The 13,894-nt window shown below is 38.6% G+C and overlaps 1 protein-coding gene across 9 annotated transcripts in view; it reads right to left on the bottom strand.

The window, feature by feature from the left end:
• The window catches only part of LOC150075804 (oxysterol-binding protein-related protein 6-like), a 401,843-nt gene that overhangs the window by 173,426 nt on the left and 214,523 nt on the right, over positions 1-13,894 (bottom strand). For 7 of the 9 annotated variants that reach the window (XM_090387959.1, XM_090387957.1, XM_090387963.1 and 4 more), the window contains one exon: positions 13,086-13,163. The exons of the other annotated variants lie outside the window; for them this stretch is intronic. The gene's annotated coding sequence lies outside the window, so the exon portion shown is untranslated. The remainder of the gene's footprint in view (positions 1-13,085; positions 13,164-13,894) is intronic. 9 annotated transcript variants of the gene reach the window in all.

Raw genomic sequence — 13,894 nt, 5'->3', positions numbered from 1 at the left:
ATATTTTTAGTTGGTGGTCACTATTTATATAAAACGCATAAAAAAAAAGCAAATTCCACCGACCATTGGCAAACGAGACAACAGTAAACAAATGACAACCGTTCTTTTGATTTATCATGTAAACAAAGTACTGTGGAGGTCTCACCAAAAAGAAAAGTTGTACTTTTGAGACAATCGAATCTTATTTGTCAAGAATGTTCTATCATCAAATTCCTTAGTATTTTTTATTATTTCATAATCGAAGTCCTGGCATCGAGTCCATTAGACTTTGAAGCAAAAGATTTGTCACTCGTTATATTTCAGCAATATTGGATGACTATTACGTGAGATATGACTCATGTGCTTTCCAAAGTGTTTTATAATATTCTTCTCAAAACAGCACCAGGGTAGGAGATAAAACGCATTTTTATTTTTACACTTTCAAGTTATTTTTGAGGCATGGTGGTTCGTCTTCTTGCAGCCGATGCCTGTTCAATTCGAAAATTTCTCGTTGAAATAATGTATAAGCGGGATGATTATTAATCTAAATATATTTGACAGAGTTGAAAGTTTTTTATATGCAGCAATCTGTGCAAAAGTATATAAATCGTAGAGGTTGTGAAAGTGCTATAAAGCTGTATAATTCGATTAGAGCCCAAACCAGCTCACTGCAATGAAGTATTGCAAAAAAAGTGGTTTTCGGAACACGAAGAAGATGCCAAGCATCTGTAACAGCTCGGTCCTCGGACCTCAATCCCATTGGGTACTCGTAAGATGAACTGGGGGGAGAGCGTTATTTAGCACAATCCTCTGCCAGCGTCCAAGAATTGAAGACAGTTTTGTCACATGAATGATCCCGCATTTCTTATATTGCATGCCACATTGCAGAGAAGCAATGGGAGCTATCTTATCTCGTCCTTTCTTACCCATCTTATTTTTTCATCCTCCTACATATCCACACCTAAAAACTTTCCATCTTCTAATATCTTCCATTCTCACTGTCCATGTCTGTGCTCCAAAAAGTACCACCACACTCCATGCTGGACATTGAACTAATCTATTCTTTAAACCAATTCCTAATCTCCCACATAATATTTTTCTTCGCTTCTCAAAAGCTTTTTGGCTCTTTGGTATTCTTATTCCTATAATCAGCCCTCCGAATTTTCAGTTGATGAAAGGATTACGTAGATGGTCACTACAGAAAATTACATCTTTACCATAACGTAATACAATATCACCTACGTCACAAATCCGTTACAAAAATCTGCTAAGTGTCGGTGATTTCAAGGGAATTCGACCGCATTAAACTTTATTCTAAGTAATTAAATGAGTGATCTTTGTCTAATGGCTAACCATCGCAGTGAATCCAGCAATTGCACTGATTGCTAGTTAACATAACATCCTGCGCTATCTTATTTATAATTGGCTTCTCCTTTCGGTTATCGTGCCTGACGTTGCTAATAGTAACGTCATGTAACACGTAGTCCATCTGCCGTGTAAATAAACTAGATACGAGACATAAAGGCGCACCTGGAAATACAAGATGGTCGAGAAAATCCCTCTTCGAAAGAGCAGAAAATAAAACTTACACCAGACATATTTGATTACCTGCACTAGAGACAATGTGTCTAAAATTAAAACAGAAGTTAAAGATACTAAACTGATTAAAACTCGATAAAAATATTTAAAAATCTATTTCCAATGAAAATTAATCTTAGCATGAAGATTAAATATGAACCTGTAAAGATACTAGCATTGACAACCTTCCTACGAAAATTTTAAAGATATAAAGAGATCTTTTTTCAGTCCTATAAAGATATCTTTTTTAAATAGGTGTTAAAGATTGCATTGTCTAATATAATCTTGAATACAGCACCACGGAAACGGATTTACTGTCAAGTTTCATGTAATGATTTGATATCTTCGCATTGCATTAATGTGAAACTACCAAAAGCGGCCCTAAGGATGAGCCTTGGGGATCTCCTAAAACAAGACTACAAAGTAACTTCCTTAATTAGTATAGAATATTTCCATTGTTAAAATGTCATCAAATTGGATATTGGAGCTTCCAGTGCGGAATCCATCTATTTGGACATGATACCAGAATTGAAAAAAAAAAAAAAAAAAAAAAAAGGCCAACTTCTTACAAAGTACAGTATAGGATCGCAATTTTTTTGTAGAGCTTAGGGTCGGTGATTAAGTGACCAAGATAAATTCCTTTTTTTTTAATACACATTCAAGTGGGTAAAGCGTCTATGGTCTTCACCGTGTCTATTCGTCTGTCCGCATGCAGCAACTCGACTCTTAATGAACAGATTTTCATGAAATTTTATATTTGGGTATAAAAATTGGACCAAAATAAATTTGGCAATTTTTTTTATGCTCCATTTCAATTTGACAGCTCCTCCATCCCAGTACTAAACTTAGAACAGCAGTTCTGATCTCAACTCAAATCTGACCTCACAGTTACAGACATGTGAACATCACGTGATGAAGTTCTTGGTCAACACTTCTTGAGCATGGTATAGAAGATTATAGTCACGTACTTCGATAATCAAACAAACTGAAATGAAATGCAAAAGAGTACATTACCTAACTTGTTTTTATATAAGTGAAGTAAGGAGCGGAACTATTATTCTCTGACATTTGAAGTAGCCATTCTTTAAACAACTTATTGCAAAAATCAATTAGATTTAATAAGATAATTTGCAAAAACTGTCGAGAAATTAAAAAAAATAATAATAAATCATAGGGAGATGAATCCGACGAGAATGGTAAATGGGGATGTCAGTGATAGGGTGCTTCCAAAGCATTCTTGAATGAAAAGGACCGCGTGTTCAGGGACGTTGTCACGATGCAAGGGCCAATTCAGCCTATTTTCCAGCTGTTTTCTCTGAATGGCAATCGCAGAACCGTAAAACTGCTTTTAGCATTCTTAATTCACTATACATGACAAATTCAAAAGCTTGGTCTTCACACTTCATTGAGATTGTCTACCATTTTTTGCATCGTGGAGAAAATGGATTCTTCTACTGGCAGGACTACACCCTTGTTCGTGGGTTACAGAGAGCCATGATATAGAGACATGCACTTAGGATTTGTTGCCAGTAAGGAAGAAACAGAGTGGGGGCTAGCGGAAGCACGTTGACGAAGATCCTGACATGAAAGAATCTGCCGCCCTTTGTAATCATAACTAAAGATGAAAGGCATAAATCGGACGAAAAGCGTCGCATTCTCAAATCTTTTGTTAAAATTAACTGTCATGTCCAATAAGAATAGCAATACAGTAGTAATAGCCATATAGTGCAAAGCTTTTGTTGCAAACAAAAGTAACTATCCAATTGACCTCTGAATTTATTCAAACTGTCAGCTTCAACTACCTGCGAAGACAACCTGTTCCAGAAAATCCCGACTCGCTGGCTAAATGAAAACTTCTTACAATCTCGTCTAAAACTCTTCCCCTGTAATTTGAATTTATGTCCCTGTGTCCTGAAATTCTCTACAACAATGAAAATCCGCCTTCATTCATTTTACTAACCCCTTTCAGAGCCCTATAAAATTCAATCAGGCCACCCCTGGTTACCAAGCTCTGTAGCCCACATAATCAGAGTCTTTGCTCGTACGGTCACCCCTCTGCCGACTCACCATGCGAGTTTCCCGTCTTTGGACTCGTTCAAAATGCTCAATGTCTAATACCAAGTTTACTAACAACTTCGTGGATAGCTAAACGTCGATCACGAACCCGAGCGAATGAACCATCGGGTTTTGAAGCTGAATTTCGGCCAGAGCAAGAATCATTTTCGATGAACAAGCGAAGCTCTTTAAACTTTGTGAACCACTGAAAAGTCTTCAAACAACACGTTCAGATAAACCATACTTTTATCTAAACGTGGTTTGTGGATCAAGGAATGAGTTCCGATTTTAATGAAATGTTTTCCAAGCAATACAGAACGTGTATGGAACAAAATTTAGCAACCAAATCACATAGAAATAAAAATTGCAGACGTTCCAATCCCAAATGTCTATGCTCACAAAGACCTTGGAGTTGTTTTTTTTATAAAAATCTCTCCTTTAATGCCCACTATTTATATGTTGCTCACAAAATTCAAAAAGCAAAATGGTTAATCACATAAGAAACAGCAACGATTTAAGACAACAAAACAAAACAAAAAAAAAACAGTCATTAAGCATGCTCAAAGATGCATCTTTCCCATTCTGTCCAATGCATCCGAAATATGGTCTGGTGTTCCTCAAGTAATAGTTAAGAAATTCCTTGCCCTAGAGACGGGATACACTTAAACAAAGGTGGTGCAAAAGTTTTTGCCAGTATTATTGAGGATACCTTAAAGGCTCAGGGAAACTGCTAGTTAGGGGGGATGTGGGTAATACTGACACGCGTTTATCTGATAATATTGGTCAATGTAACTCTTGCACATACCTTAAGAGTTCTTATCTGTTACCCCAACTCGACGTATTATCTAGATGTTCTGGGGGCAAAGACGTTTCACGTGAGCGGGTAGCTAATATCAGGGAAGAGAGCCTAAAAAACTTCAAGGGTTGTGTTAGGGTTGTTAAATATACAAGAACAGTAAATCTTAATTGTTTATACAGTAACGTTAGAAGTGTCGTCAATAAAATGAGCGAATTCGAACTTCTGGTTAAAACAAGTAACGCGGACATAATAGGGCTTACAGAGACGTGGTGCCACCCGGAAATTGGGGATGATGAGTTTCAGTACGGCTTGTATAATGTATTTAGGAAGGATAGAGTAGATAGAAGGGGTGGTGGGGTAATGCTTCTTATCAGAAGCAGCCTGAGTGCGACGATAGCTTTCCCGGATTCAGACATTTCACATGCTAGTATAGAGTCTGTATGGTGTGAGATAGTTGGAAACAAAGGTACAATGCGAGTAGGAGTAATCTATAGACCAGGTGATTGTGAAGACTATGACAAAAGCCTCTACATGCAAATGGAATGGGCAAGTAAGCGTCAATGTCTTATTATGGGTGATTTCAATTTGCCTCTAATTGATTGGAGTAAATGGGAAGGAAACTCGACATGGGGAACAAAATTTTTAAATCAACTAGATGACTGTTATTTGTATCAACATGTCAGGGAAAGTACTAGAGAAAAGAATATCCTAGACCTCATCATCACACATGAATCAGATGACATAACAGGGCTGACAGTAGAGGAACCAGTAGCAGGAAGTGATCATGGAGTTCTACGGTGGATGATGACGAGAGAGGTAGCAGAAGTAAAAGGCAAAGGAATGGGTTTTAATTTCAGAAAAGGAAATTATGATGCCTTAAGGTACTACATGGCCTCTATTAACTGGGTAGATATCGCGCAGAGAATGAATACAATTGAACTGTGGTACGCTTTTAAAACATTAATCACAGATGCCTTGAATGCGTATATACCATTAAAAAAATACTCCACGAGAAGGGTTCCAAGTTGGATGAATAGTGAAGTTGCCACATTACTTGAGCAGAAAAAGGTGGCATGGAAAGGTTACAGAGCAATAAAAAGTACTGAAGCCTATAACAGCTACAAGGTGATCTGTAATAGAGCCACAGAAAAGGTTCGACAGGCGAAGGCAGTTTATGAGAAATCACTAGCAAACAGAGCAAAGAGGGGGGATAAAGAATTCTTCACATATATAAATGCCAAGAAGAGCAGGACAAACCAGATCGGACCTTTACGTAAGGGAAAGGGGATAGTAATAAATACACCAGCTGCCGTTGCAGATGAACTCAACAGTTATTTTGCATCGATATTTACAAATGAAAAGCCTTTTGTGGCAATGGGAAATTGTGGGAGCGAAGTTAAAAAATATGTAATTAATGATATTGAAATTTCGCAAGATTATTTAATGAAAAAACTTTCAAGCCTACAGACCAGTAAGGCTCCTGGAGTTGATGGAATATACCCTATAATCTTGAGAGAGGCGGCAAGCGAGTGCATTGAACCACTGAGGCTGGTTATGCGAGCATCACTAGACTCTGGGGAGATTCCCTTGGATTGGAAAAGTGCAAATGTATCTCCCATACATAAGGGTGGCTCTAAAAGTGAAGTGGGAAATTATCGACCTGTCAGTCTGACTTCAGTAGTAGGGAAAATCATGGAGGCAATGATCAAGGGTGGAATTCAGGATCATTTGGATCGAATTGAAATTCTCAAGGATACTCAGCATGGTTTTGTAAAGGGAAAATCATGTTTAACAAATCTGGTTCGCTATTTCGAAAGGGTCACTCACGAGCTGGATTTAGGGAATAATTTCGACATTGTTTATTTAGATTTCAGCAAAGCTTTTGACTCAGTCCCACATGAGCGGTTGCTTTATAAGCTAGAACAGGTTGGAATCACTGGGAAAATCCTTAGATGGATAGAAGGATGGCTTCAGGGCAGGAGGCAGAGGGTTGTGATAAATGGCTATTCCTCAGATTGGGTTGATGTAAGAAGTGGGGTTCCCCAAGGATCAGTATTAGGACCACTGTTGTTTTTAATTTTCATAAACGACATTGATGAAGGGATAGAGGGCGTGATGTCTAAATTTGCAGATGATGTTAAAATTGGTAGAGTAGTTAATGATCACTGTCAAGCTGAGCTTCTTCAGAGAGACCTAGATAGACTTCAAGAATGGTCACAAAAATGGCAGCTGTGCTTTAATCCAACAAAGTGTAAGGTATTACACCTGGGAAACAGTAATCCCAAAATAACTTATTCACTTGGTGGAGTTCAACTAAACCCAGTACTGGAGGAAAGGGACTTGGGTATTACGATACGGTCAGACATGAAATTCTCTGAGCATTGTAAACAGGTTGCAAGGAAGGCCCATGGGGTCCTATCGATGATCTATCGAACTTTTGCAAGTAGAGATAGGGACGTGATAATCCCATTATATAAGGCTTATGTTAGACCACACTTGGAATACTGTGTTCAAGTATGGAGACCGCACCTAAAGAAAGACATCGAGCTTCTTGAAAGGGTGCAAAGAAGGGTAACTCGCCTGGTGAGATCGGCAAAAGGGCGTCCTTATGAAGAAAGACTTCGAATATGTGGGTTGCAGAGTTTGGAAACTAGACACCTTAGAGGAGATTTGATTGAGGTGTTTAAGGCTCTGAGAGGCATCAGTAAAATGAATGAGGACAAAATTTTCAAGATTATAAATGATGCTAGAACTAGGGGACATAAATTCAAGTTACGGGGGGAAATGTTTAGATTGGACTGCAGGAAGTTTTATTTTAGCCAGCGAGTTATAAATTATTGGAATAAGTTGCCTTCATGGGTGGTAGAGGCCGACAGTTTGGGGAAATTCAAAGGTCATCTGGATAGTACTTTCGGGTAAGGGAAGCGCATAGGATGATAGGATTAATTTCCTTTTTATTTATTTTTTATTTCATTTTATTATTTTTATTTATTTATTAATTATTATTATTTATTTATTTATTTATTTAATTATTGTTTATATCATTGTTTTGTTCGGATTTTTTTTTTTTTTTTTGGCTGGTGCAGCATAAGCCATAGGCTTTCTTGCACCATACGGCCGTTACTAATACTAATACTAAATACTAATACTAATATTGAGTTATTAGATGGCTAAATAGTAAACTTCGTTTTCCCCATACAATATCCAGGCAACAGCTTTATAAAAACTTAAAAACAAAGCCTCTGCAAACAGATGATCAACGAGCCGAAATATGGTCTGGTGTTCCTCAAGTAATAGTTAAGAAATTCCTTGCCCTAGAATATTGAGTTATTAGATGGCTAAATAGTAAACTTCGTTTTCCCCATACAATATCCAGGCAACAGCTTTATAAAAACTTAAAAACAAAGCCTCTGCAAACAGATGATCAACGAGTCTGGAGTCATGCTTCTTGCAAAGTTAATTACTTCTACGTGCGATTCACCAACCTTAGCCAATATAACAGCTGCTCCCAACAGAGGAAGGACGGTTTTCTGGACCAAAAGTCCAGAAAACGATCCTTCCACCTATTTATACTACATCAAAATGTAGTATAAACAGATTAAACTACATTTTGATGTAATATAAACAGATGAGGCTCTAAAACAGAACCTTCTGGGACGCTGTTATGATACAACAAAAAAAAAAGGCCTTAGGCACATCAGCGACTAACACCATACTGAGGCATATACGAGGGGTGATCATTTAATTCGTGGACTAGTGCAAGATTTTACTGCGCGAATTTTCCATAACTTCCGCCAGAGGCACTCTCTCTGATCGCTACTGAGCACACTCTGTGTGCGCATGCCAGTACGTGTCGAGCTAGTGTTGCGTAAAAAGAGTTTTTTTTTTTTGATCGTTTAGAAGCAAGTATCATGTCGGACATAGAGATTGAACAGCAATATGTGGTTTGTTATTGTGTCAGACTAGGCTTAAATGCATCGGAAACAGTTAAAGAGATGAATGAAGCGTATGGTAATGAGTATCTTGGTAGGACCGTCATATTCCGGTATGAAGTGGTTTCTCCAACAAGACAATGCCAGGTCCCATACAGCTAATATTGTGCAGGCAATGATCACTGCCATAGGTGCCGAGGTTCTGCCACATTTCCCCCCTTATTTACCGGAATTAGCCCCGTGTGATTTCTTCCTGTTTCCATGTCTGAAGAAAGCTCTGAAAGGCAAGCGTTTTGCGTCCGGCAGTGTGTAAAGTACAAGGGAGAGTATTTCGAGAAGAATAAATCCACAGAAGATTCAGATGGTGGCAATTAAGGTAAGATCTTGCACTAGTCCGCGAATTAAATGATAATCCCTCGTATATGGTGTGAATGTTCATCATAACCCCTGGCCTTGTGGCCGTGAAGGGCTTACTGCAATCTATCCATTGTATTATTATTATTATAAACAGCTTCACTAAGAAGTAAAGCAAAAAATGTTACAACCGATTCTGATCTTTCTACCCAGTATAGACTGTTACTGGAGTTAACCTCTACAAGTTGGAAAATTAAAAAAAAAAAAATGCAGTTATTAAAATTACACAAATAAGATCAGTTTTTACCTCAGGGATCCACATGTGCTCAAACACAAATAACATATAATAAGATTGTATAAAATAAAATTATTATTAAAAGTTCAAGGTCAGCCGACAACAAAAATACTTTATCTAAAGACAAAATAAAACCAACAATAATGGCAGTATTTTAGGCAAATTTCCACTCTAAATCAATGATTAATTCGAGCCAGTAGCACGCTCTTTGTTCGACATCAAGGCGCAACATCCTCCATCCTCATCTCCCACTTTCAAATTGATCAAAAAGGAGGAGCTGCTATCACTGTGATGTCTGCTAGTGGTGATCTGACGAGGAAGAGAGTTGAATGGAAAGGGGGAGAGGGGTATACACAACGGCGTGATGAAGCTAAGGAGACATCAGACCCAGCTGACGACATAAGTGAAAGTGCATTTTCGTAACGGAAAATCAAGACTCCATCGATGAGCCGGTAATCTAAACATAGGCAAAGTATGTTTGCTGACAGTGCACCAACTTGAGGTTGGAGAGCTAATTATCTGGACGGACGATTAAGCACACAAACGACTCAGAAATATTTGTCCGCTTCCTGATCATGTCTGAAACGATAAATGCGAGCCGTTGGAGCGTACAGAAATAAGATAACTGCCTGAATCTGTAGGTGGCGTTGTTTTAAGGTGCTATCATAGACAGCATGGAAAGTTCAAAAGGCAACGAGAGATTTGACTTTCCTGACGAGCAGCCAGTAGTTCGAATCAATAAAGTGTGTTGTATAGCCTTGTTCTTTCGCACGTCTACTCTACATGCTTTCCTGTGAAGCCATCTGCTATGCAGTGGAAGTTGTTTTACAGGGGTAAGAAGAAAGGCATAGGTAATTGCGAAATAGTGCATTTTCTCTCAGCTGCCAAGAGAAAATGGAACGTTTCATTATTAGTCGCATATATTTGAAGCATTCTGTAAGAACGTCAGCGCCACATACTGGAAGTAGAAGGAAAATCTATAGAAAAAAATTAATTACTGTAAGTGAATAATATTGGGATAATACACAGAAAAGGAGTTCGTATTTATTTCGTGTTGCAATTCCACTCACTACTAATGGAAATGCTCCTACGAATCGATACATCGTGCTAACAGTTTTTATTCGTTCCTCGGGCTATTTCAAAAACAGTAAAAATGCAGCGTTCCATCAAATCAAGACAGCAATATTCCACGCAAAAAAGTATTTCAACACTGGAAGTGAAGAAGTTGACTTTCCAAGGGAAAACAGGAGTACTTTAACATACAAATGCTTACCGTAACATCAAACTGTTTTAAATAAAATTTATTATTCAATTTCACTCCTGGAGTAATCTATTTTTATTATTATAGACCACATCACGAATAGTGGTATTGAACTGCAATCAGTGACAACTAAAAATGGAGTTAAATTTTTTCTAGAAATACAGCTGTGCTTTAACATTCGAATTTCATGTTGGCATGCGTCAATGAGTAACAGAGATGGTTATGGAATTGTCTGTAAACAGACGGGTCTAAAAATGTTAAATTTTTACAGTGGTTATAATCACCGTCCTCTCCACACAGGGTGGAAAAGGTCCAACTTCTAACCCATCAATGAAGCCAGGAAATTTTATGGACTCTTTTCACTCCGTGACTGAATTAATCGATCTCAGGCGAGGACAGCAAGATTTTCTCTCTGGGAACTCGGGTTTTCTGTCCAGCAAAACATGCAAACCGACAAGATAAAACACACGATTTATAAAGAAAAAATACACACGTGTAGATGAGTGGCTCTCATATGCTAGCTGATCAATATATACACACTGGCCAAAAAAAATACGAACCTTTGTATTAAGACAGTTACCGACAGAAGGAATGCGAACAGATGCAAATATATGCAAAGAATATATTGCCATCACTAAACGTGGGTGATGAGGTGTTACCTTGTTGAATATAAAGACTGCATGGGCTGTTCGACTGCAGTAATCTGAATCCAGAAGGGAAAAAAACGCGTGATCTATCAGACTGTGAAAAGGTCTTATCGTGGGTGCACGTTTAGCAGGAGCCACGATTCAAGAAATGAAAGACATAATTGGTTTCTCAAAAGCATCCGTCTCAAAGGTTTTTAATGACTGTAAATAAAGCGGTTCTCAAAGAAGTAAATGTTTCAGAAACACAATAGCGAAGCCGTCGTACTCTAAGGAGGAGTGTACGAAAAAATAGAATATCCAGTGTGCAACAAATAGCATCTGAACTCAACCAAGCCCAGAACTGTCCTGTTTCAACCCGTACCATGCTCAGGGAATTGAAGAAATTTGGTATTGGCAGTCGCCTGCCTATTCGGAAGCAACCTGTTTCAGAGAAAAAACAAAAATCCGCTTTAAGTGGTGCTGAGAACATCGTGATTGGACAGTGGAGCAGTGGAAGAAACTCATGTGGTCAGATGAATCACGACATACTTTGTTTTGCACTGATAGTAGGCAGAAAGTGTGGCAAGAACCTCAAGAAGCGATGGATCCTCCTTGCCTCGTTAAGACGACCCAAGCAATTGGAGGTTATAATAGTATGGGGAATGTTTTGTTGACACAGACTGGGTGAGTTGATAACGGTGGAAGAACGAATGTAATCCAGGGAGTACCTGAATTTTGTATCAGATCTACTGCATCGTGCAATGTTACACTTGTATCCCGAAAGTGATGGCCACCTTATGGACGACAATGCAACAGCGCATCATGCCAAAATAGTGAAAGAGTTGTTGGGAGAAATTGACACAGATTTCCACCATCTTCCCTGGCCCCCACATTCATCTGATCTGAATCCTATTGAGAATGTGTGGGGTATGCTGGAGAGGGCTATTCGGCAACGAAGTCCTTTTCCTTCAACTTCGTCGTAGCTATGCAATATTTTGCTGGAAGAACGATTACCATAGACTAAAACGCACTAATACTAAAGTCTTGATTCCCTAGGGAATCAATCCCGCTGTTGTTGTTGTTGCTATTTGGTTTTTAGAAGCATTAAGGCCATATTGCTCCGGGGATATGCGGTGGTCATTCCCTGACCTTTCCGCATCATCCGTATTTGGTGGTCACGGGCTTGAATCCCGGTCTAATCAAGAAGCGTGTGCCACGCACTGCTGCTCCTGCCCACCTGGCTATTGAGGCGCCGATCAATCCCACACCCACTAGAAATAGAGCAATACTAGTGGGTGTAGCAAGTCCCATACAACTGGTGTCCCAAACGAGTGGCACCAGCAAAAATCCGGCCCATGAAAAAAGGCACTACTGAACGGATAGACAACACAAACAATCAAAAATAACAGTAATCTTACACAATATAAACTTCACCGTCTGCCAAAGGAGAAGTCCAGTAAGAAGTCAATAAGTAGGATTACCTGAAGTTGGCGGAACTTGGAATAATTTTCAGTTTAGATTGAATCATCTTTAGGTAGAGGGCCTAAACCAAAGACCTTGCATATATAGTTATAGGAATTATAATAATTTTATAGAAGAAGATTAAAGTTTCAATGTTCAGGATCCAGCCAGCCGGGTGTTTCACACAAGAATTCCAACTTTGGTAGTAGTGAGATCACGTTCAATTCGTTGTATGTCAATTCGGTGCATGGAAAAAGAAAACTGAAAAGGGGAAAAGTGTCCATTGTTTAAAGTGTGCGTAAGCTAAGGTGTGTAGCGATTGCATGTAGAGCGTCACCCCTGCGTTCTTTTTCCAATAAAAATTTCCTGTTTTTTTTTTTTTTTTTCAAGGGGCCCTCCCTGGCAAGCTCAGGCGACTCGCCCAAGTCAGAACTACCTCCCCGAGGTGTGAACGGGCAACGTTTGGGGAGGTCCCACCAGGGCCCAGCGGCTAAACGGTTTACAGAGTTTAATTCATTTATTTCTATTGCTTCTGTGGAATTTTGAATGTTGCTTTCCCAGGATAAAAATAACGAAACGTAGCGACATATCAGGGACTGAGGTCTTTGTTAGAATAATACAGCACCCCGCACCACTTTTGCGTGGCGCTGTCTTATTCTATTTGTCAGAAACTAAAGTAAAATTATTAGAAACAAATACTTAGAGGAAACGATTAAAAAAAAAAAAACAATTAGTGATAACGTACCCTTATAATTGGCAAGCAATCTACGGAGTGCACTTGCGTACTTCCTCTGATGGCATAAATACTCAAACGCCAACAGATCTGCAAGAGAGAGAGAGAAAAAAAACGAAATGAAATTAGAATACTGAAACATTAATTATATCTATATATGCAATGCTTTTGTAACAATGAAAGAGAGAGAGAGAGAGAGAGAGAGAGGGGGGGGAATGAAACGAAACAGAAAGAAGGCGAGGTGAAGGAAACACAATGAAACAGAAAGGAGAAGTAAAGGAAAGAAAGAAAAGAGAAAAGGGGGAAAGAAATAAAAATAAAGAGAAGAGAAGGAAACACAAAGAAAAGGAGAGGATGGAAGAAAGAAAAAGTGAGAAGGGAAAGAAACAAAGAAATGGAAATAAAAAGATAAGGAAACAGAAAGAAAAAGGAGAGCAGCGGAAATTAAAAAAGAAAAGGGGAGAAGAGGAAAGAAACAGAGAGGAAACAGAAAGGAAAAGAGAGGATAGGGAAAGGAGAAAAAGAAGAGGATATAAGAAAAAAAGAAAAAGAAGAGGAAAAAACAATGAAAGAAAGGAGAAGGAAACAAATAAATAGATATAAAGAGAAGGGAAGGGCACACAAAGAAAAGGAACGGAGGTAAGAAAGATAAAGAGAGAAGAGAAAGAAACAAAGAAACAGAAAGAGAGAAGGAAACAGAAAGGAAAAGAGATGATCAGAAAGAACAAAAAGAAAGAAAAGAGGAAAGAAACAATGAAAGAGAAGGGAAGGACACACAAAGAAAAGGGAACGGAGGGAAGAAAGATAAAGAGAGAAGAGAA

The sequence above is a fragment of the Mastigoproctus giganteus genome, chromosome 13, assembly GCF_048544385.1.
Source record: "Mastigoproctus giganteus isolate SK-2022 chromosome 13, ASM4854438v1, whole genome shotgun sequence".
NCBI classification, from domain to species: Eukaryota; Metazoa; Arthropoda; class Arachnida; order Uropygi; family Thelyphonidae; genus Mastigoproctus; species Mastigoproctus giganteus.
The sequence above is the reverse complement of the archived record's forward strand: the minus strand, read 5'-3'. Positions and strand labels throughout refer to the sequence as shown.